Source organism: Canis aureus, chromosome 2 (assembly GCF_053574225.1).
Source record: "Canis aureus isolate CA01 chromosome 2, VMU_Caureus_v.1.0, whole genome shotgun sequence".
Lineage (NCBI taxonomy): Eukaryota > Metazoa > Chordata > Mammalia > Carnivora > Canidae > Canis > Canis aureus.
Window position 1 is genome coordinate 13440333 of NC_135612.1, and position 21919 is coordinate 13462251.

General features: G+C 40.1%; 2 long non-coding RNA genes across 7 annotated transcripts; one reads left to right on the forward strand and one right to left on the reverse strand.

The window, feature by feature from the left end:
* Nucleotides 1–133: 133 nt before the first annotated feature.
* Nucleotides 134–11851, reverse strand: LOC144292947 (uncharacterized). Of its 6 annotated transcripts, none has more exons than XR_013360365.1 (4): nucleotides 11582–11851; nucleotides 5881–5986; nucleotides 379–539; nucleotides 134–273 (listed from the first exon to the last, which is right to left on the reverse strand). It is a non-coding gene; the product is annotated as an uncharacterized LOC144292947 (long non-coding RNA). The 6 variants fall into 6 exon arrangements; XR_013360363.1 differs by having other exon boundaries at nucleotides 11690–11848; XR_013360367.1 differs by having other exon boundaries at nucleotides 379–482; nucleotides 11690–11844.
* Nucleotides 4388–13790, forward strand: LOC144292954 (uncharacterized). The gene is made up of 3 exons (XR_013360376.1): nucleotides 4388–4673; nucleotides 6817–6902; nucleotides 13455–13790. It is a non-coding gene; the product is annotated as an uncharacterized LOC144292954 (long non-coding RNA).
* The last annotated feature ends 8129 nt before the right edge of the window (nucleotides 13791–21919 follow it).

A 21919-nucleotide genomic window follows, 5' to 3' on the forward strand; every position in this document is an offset into this window, starting at 1 on the left:
ATGGAAGCCTAAAAATGTTCAATTAAAATATATGACTGTAATACTTATGAACCTGGTTTAGTCCAGAAAACAATATGAGTGCCTTTCAATCGGCATATATCATTTCCTGAAGAACTCTTAATCATCTGTAGGCTTATTACTCCAAATAAATTTTATTTTCTTTCAATCTTCTCCTTTTATCCTTACTTGACCCAACTTTATGAAATTAATGTAGCTTTTTCAATATAGGCCATGAATGTTCAGTTCAAAATGAATTCTGGATCATGACACCACCTGGGAACACAGGAATAATAAAGAGGTAAGACTTTCCCTGCTAAACCCAGACAGCTTTCTATATTTCACTCCTTTCAACCTGCCAAATAAAATGTCATGAAATACCTTAGACAGATCTAGAGGATCTTACTGTCAGGAAGAGCCATAGTCATCATGTGTATATCAATTGTCCTGCTACAGCTTCTTGGCTTGATTCCCAACACCCACTTCTTCGGGGAAGAAACAGAAACACAAAACTGGTTACGCAGAGAACTAAGCCCTGAGAACTGACAGAAAGAACAAGAGATTATTGATGACCACGGATGGGACATTTTGCCCAGTCTAGTCCTCACCACAAGCGCCTTCTATTATCCCCCGGTACTAGAAAGATTCACTTGGGCTTAGCCTTCCATATGCTATTAGCGATCACAGGAAAAGGCCATCTTAAAATGCTATAGTTATTCGTTTTAATGGAAGAATTCTTAAAAATAGTCATTTTACCCAATTTTTGAAGTCAAGTACATGTCTGGTATAGTGATTCCTCTGATCTCATGGGAGGTGCAAAGGGAAGTAGGAGGGCCCAGCAGAGGGGGGGGGGTCAACAGTTGCCAGGAGAGGTGACTAGCACAGAACCACAAGTGGGGAGGAAGCTGTGCTAATTAACTGGCTCTGACTCGATAGCTTCATTGGTCTCTGAAGCCCAGGATGACACCTGTGTCCCTCAGTGTGCTCTGGCTAAGCTTAGAAACACTTCCTAAAGAGGAGAATGAATCAGTTTGAACTTTGAAGTCTGACCACCTAGATTTGAACACCATCTCTGCCACTTCCTGGCTGTGTGACTTTAACAAGTCACTTAGCCTCTGTGAGTCTCCAATTTCTCATCTGAAAATGTGCATAAAATTGGAACTTCTCTCTCTGTTTTTTTTTTTGTGTGAGGATTCATTGAAAACGTTCTTAGAATTGTAACAATAGGAAATGAGAGCTCAGCATACGACTATTGTTAGTTGCTGTGGCCATTGCAGCTAACTTATATTGTTCATCCCTTTTCTCTTAGCAACTATCCCAGCTTGTTTGGGTTTGCATACCCACCCTTGCAAGACCTGTGTAGTTTGAGTGATGTTCTACATGAGTCTGACTCAACATCCCTCTGGCTCTAGGTGTGGGGCTCCTGGCTCAGGTCTAATCTAACCAGCATTGTCCTACCACCTAAACCTGGTTTCTTGTTCTAAGATAGATTTGTGATCTAATTCAGTCCATTGAGGCTTGAGATGATCACCAGGGACTTCCGGAAAAAAGCTTCCTTGCTTTCTTGAGAGAGGTTTCAGAAGGGAGGTAGCATCATCATCATCATCATCATCATCATCACTATTGCTATTACTACTACTATTATCGTTACGGATGGCAACTCTAGGTTTTCTAAAAGGTTCTGACATTTGCCTTTTACCACTATGAGCCTGCTGTGGAAGGAGGAGTCAGCACTGAGCACAAATCAGACCAAAGGGATTTACTGAACTTTTCCATGAGCAGAGGGAGCAGGGACAAGGTTATGAAATCTGCAGGATTCCCCACAGGTCAGACCCTCTGAATCAGGGCCAAGGAGCTGAGAAACTTGGGTCTAATAAGCTGTCTCAGGAGCCTTTTGAAAACGGTTCATGAATTTTTTACTGCAATAAGGCAGAAAGTTATGGGATATCAACAGATCTGAAAAAATGAGGTTCCTGTACTTTCAGTAACATAGGACAGAGAAGTATTTTGATGGATTTCTTTCAATTTGTAGTAGCAAAAGCAATGCCATTTTGGAGAATAGTGCAGTTGCAAAACTTACGACTTGAAACCCAGCTATAATGTACTAATGCTGACACCAGCAACATATGGCTTGCAAGCCAGTTATGAGATACAGACAGTTTTCACTATCAGGGGGATCTCTCACCCTTTCCCCTGGAACCAAAGTTCCCTCTGGTTGAGAAAACTACCACAGGGAAGTAAAAACAGTAGCTGACAAATGTTACAGCCTCGTGTTAGCAGTTATGTTTATCTACCTCTGGGAGACAACCTTGGCATGCAAATTTTCAAAGCTTGCCAACCTTTGTAGCAAAGCACAGTAAAACCAACTGACATTTATATTTTGTTTGGTCGCTTGGTTCTCTGTGATGCTTATATTTTTCTTAAGCTTAACCAAGTGGTAACCAGGCCCAACATTTATTCTTGATTAATCAGAGACATCAGGTTATAATTCATCCAAAAAGTAAAGGCTGCCAGAGGCATTTAATCATGTAAATAACAAGTAAGGGAAGGGAAAGAATGTAACCAAGCCTGATTCTCAACAGCCTTTTGAAATGCTTCATGAATTTTTAACTGCAAGAGGGCAGGAGCTTGTCTTTATGACTCAGCTGAAGGATGGTTCCTCATAACCTGCTGGTTTCATTTGAAGTTCAGAAAAAAGAACGTTATCTACTAAATCATCAACATGGCTGGTTATAATCCCTTGAGTCTCTCTTGGAGACTTGGTTCTGGCATATAAATCTGTAACCAGCCCCAGATTTGGGGAAAGAACAATGGTAAGTATAAGTAGAAAATAACCCCACCACCACCTACAACTTTGTCAAGGGGAAGACTTCCTCTGTGGGTCTGATTTCTGAGTGATCCAGCTCAAATGAAAAAATCTTGGCTCATTTATTTCAGGAATGTTGATCTGATAAAAAGTGGATAAAATGACAGGCTGTGTGGGCCATGTGACATACATATGGTCCATCATAGAATAAAATGAATGAATACCTGCCCCCAATGGAGTTTATAGCCTACAAAGTGAATATGGAGGATTAAATCAATGTGGGAACACAGAGCAAATAATGAGCCAAGGAAGCCAGATGAGGAGTCAGGATGAATCACCCTTCAGTGATCAATATAGTTCCAACCTGCTTCTAACCTTCGTCCTCAGAGACAGCTAAGCTACATAAGAATACCACAAAGTTAATGCCCAGGAAGGCCGAGTTCTATTTTCTGCTCTGTTCTTTGTAGCAGGAGTAAATATTAGTAATACATGGGTGTAAAAAAACACTATGTTGGAAACTAAGAAGAATCTCCCCAAGCTTATAACTGCCTGTGGTGGTGGGAAATTCATCCTTGATCTCATTTTGGGGAGCTGCCTCTACCTTTCTAAGGTTAAATTATAGTATCAGTTGACTTGTAAATTCAGAATATAGGGGAAGGATATCCTACTACTGGCTTCACCTTGGTCATGTTCTCTGTGAAATGGGCAGCTTGGGCATAGGAAACATTTCCAAGCTTGGGAGATACTTCACGACCCACATCTGGCTGCCTGAGCCGCAACGCATTGTCCTTCCCATGTAGGTTGTGTATCCCAGAGAGCTATGAATGAGCATGGCCCTGGTCCCCACTTCCTGTTGAATGGCTAAAGCCCTGACCCCTTCGGCCCCAAGGATATTTTGATGTCTCCTTCTCAAATTGATCCTGTTTTGCTTTCCCTAAACCTTGAAACTGCCTTCCTTTTTCAGATGCTTTGCTGTCATTGTTTCCATGAGTTTACATGTTGAAAACAAAAATTGAAGCTGAGTTTACCTGCTACTTCTGCTCTTGGCTCTGTAGCACAAGAGTCTGTTAGTCATAGATACAAAAGGCTGAGCTAACTTTTCAGGATGGGAAAGGAAAATGTATTAAGAGCAGTGAGAACTAAACATGATTTCATTATCAATAGGTGGTCCTGCCATACATTGGTGTGGATGGCATAAGCAATTCAATGATTTGTTCCTCTTCCACATACCAGATTTAAGTCCATAAATAGAGGAGACAAAAGAAACCTGTATCTTTGTTAGAGACTTCCAGCTATTTCAAAATACATATTCTTGACTTCTTCTTTGGTAGCAGTACTGCTGATTTAGCTGAAGATCTAGATACTTGTAATAGAGACCACATTTCCCAGCTTCTTTTGCAGCTAAATGTGGCATTGTGGCTGAGTTCTGGCCCATAGAGGGTTAAGTGGAAATGTCATATGTAAATTCTACGTGTGTAAAGTGTCCTCAAGGAGAAAGGGCACATCCTTCTTTGTTCTTACCCTTTCCTGCCGGCTGGAGTACAGTTACAGTGACTGAGGATGCTGCAGCAGTCTGGGGTCCTGTGGTGTGCTATGTGTATTGAGGAGGGGGGAGCAGAAAAATGGACCCTGGTGACTTCACAGAGCTTCACCACCAGCCCTTGACTGTCTACCTGCAGGCTTCCTCCACCCTACAATGACATTATCTCCTGTCTTAAAACATAACTATTATTTTGAGCTATCCCAACCGATGCTCCTCAAGGTAAATGAAGTAATACCAAGTTTTATCCTTTCAGAAGAATTCTATACCATTAGCAATTTCATAATACTGGAGGAAAACAGAGCAACTTCACAATATAAGAGAAAACATGTAAGTTTTGAGTTTTCTCTGATATTTTCTTTTTTAAAAAAGATTTTATTTATTTGAGAGCGAGCATGAGCAGGGGGAGGGGGAGAGGGAGAAGCAGGCTCCCCATTGAGCAAGTAGCCCCATATGAGACTCTATCTGGGTACCCTGGTATCATGACTTGGGCCAAAGGCAGACACTTAACTGTAGCACCGTACATAAGACAAGGCATTGTCACATGGCACTGATAACTCTCACAAAAGGAGGATGGCTTGAAAGGCAGCAGGAAGTGGTGCCAAGAGTTAGAGGTTGGCCTGTGGCATCGGGAACCATGGAAGGTGTCCGAGCTGCCTGTTGATTAGCAATGTGGATAGGAAGAGCCTGGCATCATCAGCTGCAGCTCCTTACACATGGATGCTGAGAGGATTCAGTGTTTTGAAACATTTGAAATATTTCTTAGGGTCCCTCAAAATATCTAAGGACAGAAGGGAAAGTTTTGCAAAAAGTTTGAGGTCCTATAATATTAAGTGAGGGTCAGGGTAGAACAACAATCTTTTTAAAAAAAATATTTTATTTATTCATGAGAGACAGAGAGAGAGAGAGAGAGAGAGAGAGAGAGGCAGAGACACAGGGAGAGGGAGAAGCAGGCTCCATGCAGAGAGCCTGACGTGGGACTCGATCCCGGGTCTCTAGGATCACACCCTGGGCTGAAGGCAGACGCTAAACCGCTGAGCCACCCGGGCTGCTCAACAATCTTTATCACTATTAATATGACCCCAGTTTAGCCTGAGGCTCTTCTGGCCTGGGGAAAACATAGGTTACATTTTTTTTTAAAAGGCTTCTTACAACTGTCTATTGCTGTTTTTTGATGCACAACATCCTGTTTACCAATATATAGGCCTGAGACAGGATAAAATGGCCCTTCCTAACAACCACCTAAAGGTATTTTAAATTGGAGGAGAGAGATTTGCCTCCAAGAAATAATATTGTCTTATGTATGGAATGTGTACGAAGTAGTAGGTAGGTGACAGTACTGACATATTATTCTTCTAAAATAGGACAAAACAGTTCAAGGACAAATAATCTTTTACATCTGAAAATTAAGAAAAATGGAGAATAGGTGATTAGCCAATAAAGCATTTGAATATGAAGGTCTCTAATTTGGTTTGAGATAATACTTTGAACTCTACCTTCTGTAGAAACATTGTATACGCCAAGGTTTGGTCCTTACCTGGCTGTCCTCCACAGTGCAGTGAAGCTTGTACAACCCTATCCATGAATTCCTTCAATCAAACATTATCTGATCATCTTTTATGTTTTAGGACATGATAGGTCTCCTATGAAATTATAGAGAATTCAAAGATTAATAAAACATAATTTTTGTCATGGAGGGGAAACAGACACACATAAGTAGATCATTATAATGTGATAAATAAAGCTATGTGACTATATGGCTATAGGAGTGAAAAGTCACATGGATGAATATGTGACACATGTGGATATGTGGTCTTTGAGTTGGTCTTTCACAACAAATGAAACTTTATTAAAGGTTGAAAAGTCAGGTAGAGCATCTAATATTAGGCCTTGAGAGGTTATAGACAATATTATTTCCGGAGCATGAGAAATAGTTTAGTGTGGCTAGGGCGAAAGGAGCATGACTTGGTACTGGGGAAGGTGAGGCCAGGATAGGTTGGGGCCAGCTTGCAAAGCACTGCATGCCAAGCTAAGCAATTTGGACTCAAATGTTTAGTTTCTATGATGACTCGTTAAAGGGTTTTAAACAGTAGAATGACATGATCAAATTTGGTTTGGCGGTTGTTTCATCAATACTTACTGAGTTTTTATTAGGCCCCCAACACTGTTCATGGGATAAAAGGAATAGTCTGCTGAGGGAACCTACAGTTCTATGGCAGAGACAACCACATAAACATGCTTGGGTAATTGTCCATGCAGGACATGCTGGGCTTAGCTCAGCTTGGGAGATTCAGAAAAGTGTCCAAGAGGACCTAAGTTGAATCTTGAAGACCTGATTTGATTAATGTGTGTCTCCAGCTAGAATGGAATCTCATGGACTTTTGGAAGGGTTCCTGGCACACAGCAAGTGTTATAGAAATGTTTGTTAAATTAAATACATTTTAAAAATAAGGGCAACAACTCTTTTGTTGAGTGTCTGGAATAGTGCCCACACATAGGATGTGCATCACAGATATTTGATGAAGAATGAAAGAAGGCAAGAAGGAAGGACGGGCTGAGGTAAGGAAGAGTATTCTAGGTAGAATGAACAATATACACAAGAACTCGGAGACATGAAAGAACAGAGGACGTACAGCTGAATATAAACTTTGAATACTGAGTAGTGAGTACTGAGGTAAGTGAGATGCCATGTGATACTGTGGAGAGGGTTGAGATTTACCTTATAGGGTACTGGCAGCCAGAAGGCTTTTTAGATATCTCATTTAAAAAAAAAAGATTTTATTTATTTATTCATGAGAGACACACAGAGAGGCAGAGACACAGGCATAGGGAGAAGCAGGCCCCATGCAGGGAGCCCGATGTGGGACTCGATCCCAGGACTCCAGGATCATGCCCTGGGCCGAAGGCAGGCGCTAAACCACTGAGCCACCCGGGGATCCCCTAGATATCTCATTTTGGATAGAATTTGGAGATTGGGCTGAAGGAATAAAACCAGATTGTTAGCTATGGCAATAAAAAGATGGCAAGGAATGGATGGATTTGAGTACTGAGGTAGTATAACTAGAGGCTTGGACATTTATTGGGCGGTAAGGATGAGAGAGGGAGGGGAGCAAGGATGGGATACATTTTCTTTCTTGGTTATACAGGAAACACACACTGGCACGTGTGTGTGCCACAGTCCACGTGTGCATGTGCACACACACAGAAGTTGGCTGAGGTGAAGCGTTTATTTCGGACGTTGTGCGTTAAGCCTCCTGCAGCACGTCTGAGTGTGCATGTTCAGAGGACTATTGGAAATGCAGATCTGGGATAAAAAAGGGAAAGGGGACTCCGTGGGAAGATGGCACACTGAGCACAGGCTCCAGCCTCCCTGCATCACCTCCAGAAATAGTAGAAGAAAACAGAAAGCGAAATAAACCCAAATCAGTGATGGGAAACAGAATGGGCTATTCTTGGGGACTAGAAATCATGAGAAATCTCTGAAAGATGAAAGCAGGTGGATGACATGGAGGAAAAAAATCACAGCCAGTCGAAAACTTGGGTCAAAGTGAGGATGAGATTTAGGAGTGTGGAGGACAGAGACTTCATTCAAGGAAGGGCAACAGGACGGGTTCCTGGAGTCATATAAGAATGAGTGGGGTACACTACAGGAGTGACCAGTGGTTTTGTCTTTTTTTTTTCTTTCCAAAAATGGATTTAGGGGGGAGCCCAGGTGGCTCAGCGGTTTAGCGCTGCCTTCAGCCCAGGGTCTGGTCCTGGAGACCCAGGATTGAGTCCCACGTCAGGCCTCCTGCATGGAGTCTACTTCTCCCTCTGCCTGTGTCTCTGCCTCTCTCTCTCTCTCTCTGTCTCTCTCTCTCCCTCTCTCCCCCACCCTCTGTGTGTGTATCTCATGAATAAATAAATAAAATCTTTAAAAAAAGACAAAAATGGATTTAAGTGCAAAAGGATGTATATAACATGGTGAGATAATATACAAATAGTTTTGAAAAGAGAGAAAGAGAAAATAACAATTAAAAAGTAAGATGAAGCTTGGTGTGTGGTGTATTAAGAATCATGCTTTGAAAAAAAAAGAATCATGCATTGATGTGGATGGAACTGGAGCGTATTATGCTGAGTGAAATAAGTCAGTTGGAGGAGAAGACCAATCATTATGTGGTTTCACTCATATGTGGAATATAATAAATAGTGGAAGGGATTATAAGGGAAAGGAGGGGAACTGAGTGGAAAAAATTAGAGAGGAAGCCAAAGCATGAGAGACTCCTAACTCTGGAAAACAAACAAAAAAAAGGATTGCAGAAGGGGAGGTGGGTAGAGGGTTGGGGTAACTGGGTGATGGGCAGTAAGGAGGGCACTTGATGGGATGAGCACTGGGTGTTACACTATATGTAGGCAAATTGAATTTAAACTAAAAAAATAAAAAGAAAGAAGAAAGAAAGAATCATGCCATGAGATCCTATATGCTTGCTAAACAGATAAGTCACAAATTTGGCTATATACTTATGATCAGTGAGAAAAGGGAACTGTTTCTTTATATGATTGATAACATCCAAAGGGTTAAAAACAAATTACCTACTTCTTTGTTTTTTTTAAAGAGTTATTCATTTATTCTAGAGAGAGACAGTGAACATGTGTTGGGGAGGGGCAGAGAGATCAGGAGAGGGAGAGGGTGAGGAACAGAGTCTCCACTGAGGGCAACCCTGGACTCAATCTCAGGAACCTGAGATCATGACTGAGCCAAACCTAAGAGTCAGACACATAACAGACTGAGTCTTCCAGCCACCCCCCCCCCAATATTTTAAAATTTAATATTCTAAACAATTTTGTTCTTAGTCCAAATTCATTGGGCTTTATATTGTCCTTCGATTTCTCCTCAGAAAAAGAAAGTCTTGTATACTTTGCTGTCTGCTGAGTACCTATCAGTGCAAAGTAAAGGTTAATTCTCATGGTGCATATCAACAATTTGTAAAGGAATCTTCCACAAGATTTGAATCAAAGGATTTTATCCAAGATTATTGACACAGCTATCCTTTTATTTATTTTTTAAAAAGATTTTATTTATTTGTTCATGAGAGACACAGAGAAAGAGAGAGAGAGGCAGAGACACAGGCAGAGGGAGAAGCAGGCTCCATGCAGTCCTGATGTGGGACTCGATCCCAGGTCTCCAGGATCATGCCCTGGGCTGAAGATGGCACTAAACCACTGAGCCACCCAGACTGCCCCATATCCCTTTATATTACAATAAATTCTGTTGAACCTTGATGTTGGGCAAGCCTTAAAAATCCCTCTTTCTCAGAGATGGCTGATTGGCCCAACACAAAGCTTCCTAGGATACTAGGAATCCCTGATCCAAAGCTTTGTAACAACGAGAACACCTTGGCCATGGGATGCTGTCCACAGGTGTTCTGTAAAGAATTAGAGATAATAGAGAGAAGCCAGCGTTACTCCAACAGAGTCCAGCCTTTGAGTTAATTTCCCTGAAAGCTTAATGGACATTATAAGATAAATTTGATTTAAATGCCTCGTAACTCTGTGCACAACAAAGGAAACAACAAAACCGAAAGGTAACCTATAGAATAGGAGAAGATATTTGCAAATGATAATCTGATAAAAGGTTGGTACCAAAATATATAAAAAGATTATAAAACTCAACACCCCAATCCCAAATAATCCAATTAAAAAATGGGCAGAAGACATGAATAGACATTTTTCCAAAGACATCAGATTGTCAACAGACACATGAGAAGGTGTTCAGCATCACTTATCATCAGGGAAATATAAATCAAAACTACAATGAGAGATTTCCTCACACCTGTCAGAATGGATAAAACCAACAACACAGGAAACAATAGGAGTTGGTGAGGATGTGGAGAAAGGGGAACCCTCTTGCACTGTTGGTAGGAATGCAAATTGGTGCAGCCGCTCTGGAAAAAGTATGAAATTTCCTTAAAAAGTTAAAAATAGAACTACTATATAATCTAGCAATTGACTACAGGGTATTTGCTTAAAGAAAACAAAAATACCAATTCAAAGGAACGTATTCACTCCTATGTTTATAGCAGCATTATCTACAAGAGCTAAATTATGGAAATAGCCCAAGTGTCCATGGACTGATGAATATATCAATAGATAGATATATCAGATATAAGCATATAAGATATATATATATATATATATATATATCAGAATATTATTCGGACATAAAAAAGAATGAAATCTTGCCATTTGCAGTGACATGGGTGGAGCTAGAGAGTAGTATACCAAGCAAAATAAATCAGTCAGAGAAAGACAAATACTGTATGGCTTCATTCACATGTGGAATTTAAGAAACAAAACAAATGAGCAAAGGAAAAAAAGAAGATAAAATGACAAGCAAGAAACAGACTCTTAACTATAGAGAACAAACTGATGGATACCAGAGGGGAGGTGGGGGGGTGGATGAACTGGTGATGGAGATTAAGGAGTGCACTAGTGGTGAGCACCAGGTGATGTATGGAAGTGTTGAGTCACTATATTGTACACCTGAAACTAATACTACACTATTTGTTAACTGACTGGAATCTAAAAACTTAAAAAATAATAAAAAGCAAACCAAAAACCAAAAACCTAGTAACCCCGAAATAGGAAGATAGTATAATTTGTGCTCTGTAGTTTTTAAGCATGACTCTCGGACACTCCCAGATATCCCACGAGTAAATAAAGTGTCTTTAATATATCCTTTTCCTTTTAATATATCCTAGCTAATGTGGATTCTGTTCTCTGCAACTGAGAGCCCCAGTGATATAATAACTGCAGAGAAAAGAGAGAAAAAGTGGTAAGGTTCATGCTGGACATGACCCTGTAATTAAATAATTACCAAATGTGTATGACTACTGGAAATACATATTGTTGCCCTGGTGTTATTCTTTATTATTATGTTTATTTCCTTATTTAGATTTAAAGTGCCTCAAAGACAAGGACATTTCTTCTCTCATCAGAGAAGATCAGTATTAAGAACATGGGCTCTTCCACCAGACTGCCTCATACGAATCCTGTCTGCCCTATTTCTTAGCTGTAGGACCTTCTCTCTGTTCCTTATAAATGTTCAGATTCGATGTGATAATAACCATAAAAAGTTTATCACAGTCCCACCAATGTGGCAAGACATAACAAAGACCAGCTGTAATTATGATCACATGACAACTGTATAGAACTCATTATAATGACAGCAAAAGAGTGAAAAAGTGCATGGAAATCACCTCCAATCCTGTAATATTATAGGATGTGGGGATTTTTCCCTGAAGGTTTTTTCTTGTTCGCTGATGGAGCAATGGTGAGTTGAGAAACATTTCAAACTGTCAACTTACTTTAGCATCCCCCAGTCTTCCCGCACAACTCACTCCAGCCATACTTATTGCCAGCTCCATTTATATATCCTCCTTCCCAAATCTCTTCTATATCTGATTCCACATAGAAATCATTACAGGCAGTGTTTATGCAAGTCTCCATGGTGACAATCCATTCTCTGGTCTCCACGGTGACACTTGCAAACACTTATAACCTCTCAAATTCATTTTGTTTGTTTATTTGAAATGTCTACTGATTTGATTTATCAGCCTAAGCCATGCATAACAACACAAATCTACATCTTTCCAGGAATAAAAAGAGAGACAGAAGAGAGAACGAAGGGAAACATATTTAGGGCATGTCTCTAAAAACTGTATGGGGAAACCAAAACCAAAATTTTTATTTCACTCCTTAAATAGAGGAGGAATGCATAATTAGCACTTAAACTTATTTACAAGCTGTCTTTAAAGGTAGAACTAGAATCTCCGTAAAAACAAAGATGTGTGATACAAACATCATTGAGTCAGTAATCCGAGGATCTGAAATCTAGACCTAATATCAGGATGATCAATCATCTTGGGACTGAGGGGTTTCCTGGCATGTGGGGCTTTTAGTGCTAAAGTTAGGACAGTCCTGGGTGTCCTAATTTTCTTCATGTTATTGAGGAACTGGGGAGAATCATTGCTGTGGTTACTTCCAGCCTGAATGGTTTATGATTCTACACAGCAGAGCTGGCTGTTTGCCCCAGAAGCATCCAAGTGCACCATGAGGATGGTATATCATGCTCTATTTCCCAATTATAAATGCATATCGGAAGTGAAAGTGTTATTTCTTTTAAAGTTGAACATGCGTAGATGAGATAAACTGGTCAAGTGAGTTGAATCATATGCATTCTTCTTACTTGCGTTTTTTCCCTGACATTTTTACCAAATAAGAAATTCTGTTCTGGAAAGCAGGCCAAAGTGAATTACATTTATTTTTCAAAGCAACTTTGCTGCTAAGGGCCCACTATCCTGCTACAGCAAAACGTTTCTAACCACCAGTAACAAATTTGCTGGTATGCAGACGTCTGCACTTTCCCCATTCTGCCTGAGAAGGGAGAATGGACAATAAAAGATGCCAGGCCAACATAGCTCTTTGCTTCACAGCAAGAGAACAAACAACATGCCAAAACTATAACAAATTATTCAGAACAAATCTCATTTTTTATTTTCACACAACCGAAAGGTTTCATCATGGTATTCAGGAATGTGGGAGATTGCGGAGCTAGGCAGAGATGTTTGGAACAGAAGTAATATATCGGTGTTTCCATTTCAGTTCACAGCATTTGCATGTTCCTTGCAACAATTTATATGTGAAGAAATATAATTGCTTTTGTAGAAAGAAAACGTACAAGACTGTTTTTCCCCCTAAAATGTAGATTCACCATGTCAGGAGAGGCTTCCTGGTTCATAGATAATCCTTTTGCAACTTGATGACTCTTATGTGAAGCATTTTTCACTAGCACACTCTCATTACTGATAGGCTTGCCCAAATACCGCAGGTTTATCTGTCTGTCTATCTGTTCATCTTGAAGGATATTATTTATAAAACAATAATTAGAGAAAGAATGATTAAAGGAAAAAAGACCCCTTAATTATAAGGATATTTCTTAGAAATGCTTTGGAATTTCTCATCTTGGCTTATTCCAATTGTATTTTCCTTAAAAATTTTTAAAAAATTAACTTTATTGGATTTTCTTCATTATTATAAAATCAATCCATTGCTTATTCTCTTCTATACCAGGATGATGTCTGCTGTCACCCATTCTTGCCCTTGAAGGGGAGGGGATGTCTTCGACAACATGGAGACACTGAAGTTATGCTTTGGGAAGTGACCAATATAAGCAAAGGAGTTTTGTTTGCCTTCTCTAGGTGCTGTACACTGAAGAATTTAGGCCTCTGGCTTTGTTTTCTTGGGCTAGAAACACGGGCAGGTCTTGCTGCCTTGATCACTGGGGCAGCAAAGATATTCTGAGGATAGGACAGAGAGCACAAAAGGAAAAAGAACTTTCCACTGTAAATTCCTGGTCAATTCTGTACAGTCTGAGGGGCAACCTCCATAGCAACAATAAATGAATGTTTGAACCATCCTCTGAATGCTTTGTATGTTTGTAATCACCTACAAATAAATTTGGGTTCATTCTTGTGATGGATTATACCTTACAAATATGGGTGGGGGTGGCACTGTTCCACTACAATACAGGAAACGAGACGTCTAGATGGAATAAGCCAGGACCACTATACTACCACAGACAAATTATGTGTAGACCCAGCTTGAGCTGTCGGTGTACTTGGCATGTCCTCTTATGAAGAGGGACGTCGAAGGGCAGGTGTGATCAAGCACTGCAAATTGCTATGTGAGGCTACAAGACAAGAGAATGGATAATGTCTTAATAGAAATCTGGAACTATGCTTTAATGTGAAGGCTTATTGGTATGATTCTACAGATTTCCTACAGAAGGTGGAGGAGTGGGCATTATGGACTCTTGTGTCATCCAATGCAGAATTTAAAGAAGGATGAACTACTCCTTGGCAGGATGGAAAGCGTCCAAGTGAAATGCTGGAATAGGTGAAAGAACCCACCACCAACAAATGTGGCCTTCCCCCTCCAGCACCCACATGCCAGGACCCTGGTACGAGAAGCAGGAAAGCAATGTAGCTTGTGCTCCAGGGTAACAGGTCCCAGAGAGCACAAGCTGATATTTGTGGAGTCTCTCGATCAAGTACCAGAGAAAGACTGTGAACTGCTGATTGAACACATTTAGGAGATGCTCTAGGCATGGATTATCTCAAAGGGCAGAAAACAGGAAGATTGTGGGGGCGATCAGAGGGTCTCATCTTGCACTTAGTCCATGGGACAAAAGCTAAGAAGAATGTGCATTTTATTAGGTTGTCTGCTCACCCCAAGGCAAGTCTTTGACAGAGATGTGATTAACAAGGGCATACGCTAGGCATTGGCCAGCAAAGAGAAGAGGAGATGCCTTCTAGTTTTGTTTCTTAGATTGGTTCTGAAAACTCAGGAAAGGCTGAAATCTGGCTACCAGAAGCCATAAATGCCTAGGATCTGTTGTCCTAACTGGGATGTTGATAGGCTTTTAGGATCTGGCGGTTTCTCTCTGCTGTCTTCATGAATTCTGAAGGGAGATACAGCAACTGAACACTGTGTTCAACTGAGAAAAACAAAGATTCCCTCGCTTCTGCAAATGAAGTGGTTGGATCATTTGGGATCCACTCAGAGAACAGAAAACAGTCTACATATGTCAAAAAGAGGGTATTTTATACAGAAATTTCTTACACTAATGAAAGAGTCGAGAAGCCAATGGGATTCAGGTGGAGAAAGCCCCTAGCACTGCCAGAAAAAGAGATGAAGGCAGGCCCCGGTGATCCTGGCACCCTGGAGCTGGGACCTCTTGGCACAAAGAGGAGGTTTCTGTGTAGAGAGAAGGTTGTCTGGTGCCAGTTAGTTACTCACCCACTGCCAGAATGTCCCCTAAAGCAGAGAAAAAAGAGGAGACATTCCCTGGCTTCTCCCCTTCTTTTGTCTTCGGGTATTTCAAGCTCTCATGGGCTGACTCACTCCGGACAGAAGAAGGAGCCTGGGAGGTGTCATTGCACAAAATACAGACCAGAAATGAAAAGGGAGGAGTGGGCTTAGGAGAAAGCAGAATTATTACCCGCACTATGATTTATGGAAGGGGGCGGGTTGGTTTTCGTCTCGCAGAAGGTAGGTCTGGAGGGAAACTGCCACATGCTGGTACAGTGGCCCGAGATATTAGCAGGAAGCCACGTGGCATCTTTCACTCCCTTGTTCTCAGTACGTAACTTTTACTATTAACGTCACCGTAGGCCCCAGATGACTGCTGTTGCCCCAGTTATCACATCTCTCTTTCAAGCAGGAAACAGGAGAGTTGGACGCAGCATAGAGCTTTCCAGAAGTCTTGCCCCAAGACTGCCACTTACATCTATTTAGCTATTCCTGTTGGCTAACCAGGCTTTAAAGTATTTTCCAGTTGAGCAAATTTGCTATCACATTCTGCCTTTAAAGAAGGGGGAGGGTTGGACATCGGGCAAACCACAGGCAATCTCTGTTACAGAAAAAGAAAAACTGGCATTTAACGATGAGCAAAAACCAGATAGGGTAGCTGGGCGGCATCCCGGACACAAGCTCGAGGCAGAGAAATCCACGCAGAGGAAGGAGGAAGGGGAGCGCTAGGGTAGAAGTAGGAGTTCCCATTTTATACAGCTCTGTTCAAACTTGTGTAGAAATCCACAGAAAGTACTGAACAGTCAGTAGAGTTTTGACCAACTGGAATCTCTCTCTGGTAATAGAATACCTTTTCCAGATATTTTCCAGATGTTTGCATACATAAAAGAAATGCTACCATTCACTCATTCAGATACTTATTCACTCACTTATTATTTCAGCAAATACTTGGGCAGGCACCACACTGTGCATCAAGCTTAATGTTCTTTGTGTGAGCCCAGAGCTCACAAAATAATAACCCATGAGTTACGTATATGATTTATTTACCCTATGTAGTGCTAACTAATAAGAGTATTTTTTAAAGTGCATACTAACTGATAACTGTTATAAGTTTGTGTCCCCCTGCAAAATATACATTGGAGGCTAAACCCCCAAACCTTAGAACAGGACCTTATTTGGAAAGAGGGTCATTGTATATGTAGTTAGTTAAGAGGAGGTCAACTGGTAGCAGGGGCCCCTAATTCAACATGACTGGTGTCCTTATAAGAAGAGACACAAACACACAAAGAGGGAGTACTGTGTGACCACGGAGGCTCAGACTGGAGTCATGCAGCTGCAAGCTAAGGAATGCAAGGATGGTTGGCCACTCGCAGGAGCTAAGAAGATGCAGAAAAGGATTCGATCCAGTCTCAGGGGAAGCATGGCCCTGCCGACATCTTGATGTTAGACTTCTAGACTAGTAGTTTTATATTCTAACTGGGTTAGAATAAATTTTTTTAAGTCACCAGTTTGTGGCATTTCATAATTTCATAATGGCAGCCCTAGGAAACTGATATAATAACTAATGCTTAAAAAAAAAACCAGGATATTTTACATAAAAATTCCGATTTCCAGTTTCTCTTGGAAGAGAGCTGATGTGGCAACACCAGACCCCGACTTTGGATGACAATGAGGGTGGAGCTGAGTAACCACTACCTTCTCCACTTACATCAATCGACTGGGTTACTTTTCCAAGGCTCCTATAGGAATCTGTATTTGTACCCCATTGTCTCCAGCTTTATTTTCTGCTTCTGGACACAGTCTTACTTGATGGACTAGATCACTGAATTCTGTGTTGTTCAAGGGCAACATGACTTTACCCAAATCTCAGTGGAGAGGTCTCTGCCCACCCTATTTAATTTACTATATCCATACTCTAGTCCTTGCTTAATTTTGTTTTTTTTCCATGGCATTCCATCTATCTATCATCTATCTATTCATCCATCCATCCATCCATCCATCCACCTACCTACTGACCATCTATATTAGCTTCTTTACTTTTATCTTGTACCCTGTGCCCAGAATAGTTCCTTAAGGGCAGGTATTTGTTTTGGTCACTTGTGGTAACTCCAATGCCTAGAGCAGTGCCTTGCCTAAGAATTAAGAAACCAAGAGATATAAAAGCTGGAAAAAAATCCCAGAAATCAACTAATTGAACCTCCACTTTTTTTGAACCCCCACTTTTTTGAATCCCCTCATTTTTTAGCCTTCAAGGAAACTAACCAGATAGAGAGGGAACATTATATGACAAAGGTCATATAACTGATTAATAGCTGAGTGAGTCAGAGTCAGTACACAGGTTTTCTGTGCCATAGTCCGATGATTGTTCTGTGGTTCCAGGTTGCCTGTCCGCTCACACAGTTATAGCATTTGGATCTTAAGTACAGAAGTATCAAAATGATAACAGATAAATTATAGCTTTTAAGTATTCCATCTAATTATCTGCTAAATGCTTTCAGAACAAAATTGAAAAAAATCTTAGTTTATGTTCCCGATACCTGAGGAGGTGACAGGAGGCTTACTGCCTCTTTCATGATAATTAGTACTGAAGGCTTGATTGTTATGGTTTAGTAAATACTTTAAAAAAAAATCAGTTTTAGAAGAGAATGCAACTATTTTTTTTTACTAAAGCATTAATGACATACAATATTCTATGAGCTTCATGTGCACAACATAGGGATTCAACATTCATACATATTGCAAACATCACCGCAATAAGTCTAGTCACCATCTATCACCATGCAAAGTCAAAACAATAAAATCGACAGTGTTCCTTGTGCTGTCCATTCCATTGCCATGAATTATTTTAGAACTGAAAGTTTGTACCTCTTGGTCCCCTTCACCTGTTTTGCACAGCCCCTTTTCCCCTTCTCTGGCAACTACCACCCTATTTTCTGTATCTATGAGTCTGGGTTTTGTCTTATTTCGTTTGTTTTGTTTTTTAGATTCCACTTGTAAGTGAAATAGCGGAGTATTTCTCTTTCTCTGTTGGACTTATTCCACAGGGCATAATAGCCTCAAGGTCCGTCCTATTGTCGTGTTATCACAGAAGGCAAGATTTCATTATTTTTATGGCTGAGTACTATTCCATTGTGCATATGTGAGTGTGCAAATGGGTGTATTTCATATATTCTTTATCCTTTTATTTATTGCTGGATACTTAGGTTGTTTTCATCTTTTGCCTATTGTAAACAATGCTGTGATAAACATATTGGTGCACATATCTTTTTGGGTTAGTGTTTTTGCTTTCTTTGGATATATGCCCAGAAATGGAATTGATAGTTCATCTGGTAGTTCTATTTTTGATTTTTTTGAAGAACTCCTATTCTGTTCTCCATAGTGATTGTACCAACTTATATTCCCACCAATAGTCCAGTAGGGTCCCCTTTTTTCCAATTTCTTACCAAGATTTGCTGTTTCTTGTCTTTCTGATAATAGCTATCCTGACAGGTATGAGGTAATATCTCACTGTGGTTATGATTTACATTTCCCTGGTGCTTAGTGATGTTATCTTTCCATGTGTCTGCTGGCCATTTGGATGTCCTCTTTGGACAAATGTCTATTCTGATCCTCTGCTCATTTTTAAATTGTTTTGTTTTGTTTTGCTATTGAGTTGTATGAGTTCTATATATTTTGGATATTAGTCCCTTATCAAATATATGATTCGCAAATATTGTCTCCTATTCAGTAGGTTGCCTTTTTGTTTTGGTCATGGTTTCCTTAGCTGTGCAGAAGCTCTTTAGGTTGATGTTGTCCCATTTGTTTATATTTGCTTTTGTTGTCCTTGCCTTTAGAGTCAGATCCAAAAAATATTGCTAAGACTAATGGTGAGGAGGTTATCACCTATGTTTTTTTTCTAGGAGTCTTATGGTCTTATGTCTTAAATTCAAGGTTTTAATCCATTTTGAGTAAATTTTTATAAATGGAGTGAGATAGTGGTCAAGTTTTAGTCCTTGTATGTAGTTGCCCAGTTTTCCCAATGCCATTCCTTTCTGCATTGTACATTCTTTGTTCCTTTGTTATAAATTAATTGACCATATCAGTATAGGATTATTTTTGGGCACGCTATTCTGTTCCATTGATCTGTTTTTATGCCAATACCAATATGCAACCAATTTCTTGATAGCTATATTCTGTGTGTCTTGTTAATGAGGTAGTAAAAAAAAAAAACCCACACACAAAACTACATTCTCATTCACAAAGTTTGAAATACAATATGCTAGAAAGCCAAATGATGGTTTCTGACTAATTAACCCATCTAACCTTTATAGAAAAGTTCAGTCTAGTTGTTGAAAAGAGATTATCAAGTCAAAAAGAGACTAGCATGGGATGCCTGGGTGGCTCAATGGTTGAGCATCTGCCTTTGGTTCAGTGTGTGATCTCGTGGTCCCAGGATCGAGTCCCACACTGGACTCCCTGTAGGGAGCCTGCTTCTCCCTCTACCTCTGTCTCTGCCTCTCTCTCTCCCTGTGTCTCTCATGAGTAAATCAATAAAATCATTAAAAAAAGAGACTAACATGTATTCAACACCACCTGTTAGTCATTCATTCATTCAGCAATAATGTAATGAGGTTCTACTATGTGCCAGATCTCTCCAAGGACTAAAACCAGATAAGACCCTTGCCTTATAGACCATATGTTCTTGAATTGTGTTTTCCAAAGGTCCATAATGGGAAAGAACAGTCTCCTTGGGGGTGTGAGGCACTTGCAATAATGCAGATTCCTAATCTTCAACCTAGATCAACAGAGTCAGAATCTCAGGAAAAAAAAAAAAAAAAAAAAAAAAAAGAATCTCAGGCAAAGAATTAGGAATCAAGTGTTTACCAAGCATTGAAGTTCATTTTTATCAGGCAAATTTCAGAAACCGTTTTAGATGGAGATATTGACATTAATCAAGTATTTACACTGATACACACGTAATTTACAAGGTAAGTGCTATAGAAAATGGTATACAGTGATTGTTCATTGACTATTTATTCAATATATATTTATTGAGCACCTGTGTGTGCCAAACATGGCTTTAGGTGCTAGGGATATAGCAGTAAACAAGTGATAAGATCTCTGCTCTCATGGACCTTTCATTTTAGTGAGGGAAACAGATAGTAAGAACATACTCAAATGAGATGGCTTCATGTGATTGCAGGTGCCATTCCCTCTTGGGAAGCCTTTCTGTGTCGGGTAACGGGGCTAGGAAGAAAGGAAGAGAGGGACAAGAGGAAGGTGCTGAACTGTGTAGTGTTTCCCTGCCTCACAGCAAGCCACGCCTCAGGGCATAGAAAAGGACTCAGATAAGTCTGGGTTGCTTTCAGAACAAAAATCTTGATTTGGCCCTCTCTAGACCCCTTCTGGAAAAACTACATGCTTCTCAGAGTATCCCAGGGGTTAGCACTGTCCCTTATATCCAATAAGACACTGGGAGAAGAATAAAATTGGCTGAGAAAAGTGCTTAAAAGATTGTATGGAATGTCCTTTCTACTCCGTTGATTCTCCATGGCTTTCTCCTGGAGTGCAGGGAATCAAGAAGTTTCCACATGTCTGGGTATGATGGATGGCATGTGGAAATAGTTAAAGGTATCAGCTGGTGAACTTACCAGATAAGAGGGGTTGTTGTGGAAAAGAAAATATGGCTCTGTAACTGAGATCTAGAGCATGGGTTATCCAAATCAGGGGTCTATTGGGAATCACAGCCAGGCCTCAAAGCATCAGTAGTAGAAATGGAGACAAATGAACAAGAGGCTTCATGGTGTTTCAACTATGATGGGCTCAATAACATTGGTTATAGACTCTTCAGAGGCAGACCCAGTGAGGATCCAAGAAAAGAAGGCCATAAGGATCAGATACTGTACCACCTCCTACTCCAAGAGGATGGAATGCTATCTTGGAAAAGAAGAGAGGGAGATGTTTTAGGTTAGAAAGATTTTTTTTAAAACTATGAATATTTTCAAACATATGCAAGAACAGAATAGTGTAATGAACCCACAGATATCTATCATCCATATTACAGACTTTTTGTCTGTCAGTTTTGTTTCCTCTATAATCAATCCTCTGTTTTGAAAAAAAAAATTTATAGCAAATCCCAGATGGAATATCATTTTGTTTGTATGTCAAGAAATACAGGCAATTTCTAAAATTACCACAATGCTATTATCACATCTTAAGGAATTAACAATCATTTCAGGGAATGCCTAATATGCAATCCACTTTAAATGTTTTTGTTTCGAATTGCCATTTATAGTTGGCTTGTTTGAATCGGGATTTAATCAAGGGTGACATGATGCATTTGGTTGTTTCTTTAAAGCGTCTCTTAATCTAGAGCAGCCCCTTCCCCTATGAGTCATCCAGAGTAGGAATTTAAGAACAAAACAGGATCAGTTGGAAAAAATAAATCAAGTTCATCTGATTTTGTTCACATGAATCTAAGGGTGACTCCATTACAACAGTAAGAAGTATTAATAGTCATGGAGAATCTCATCCACTGGTAAGGTAACTTTGGGAAATCTTCCTGGATAAAAATCTACTTACTGAAAAGCAGGTAGAATTTACTAGAGCAAAGACTTTATTCAGAAAATATTTTAACTCCCTATTTCCATAGGCTACTGGATGGGCGTGCCCCTCAATTTCTTACTTGCCATCTAATAAATCCTGTAAGACTCATTGTCAGCAGCACCTACTCTGACTCACAGACT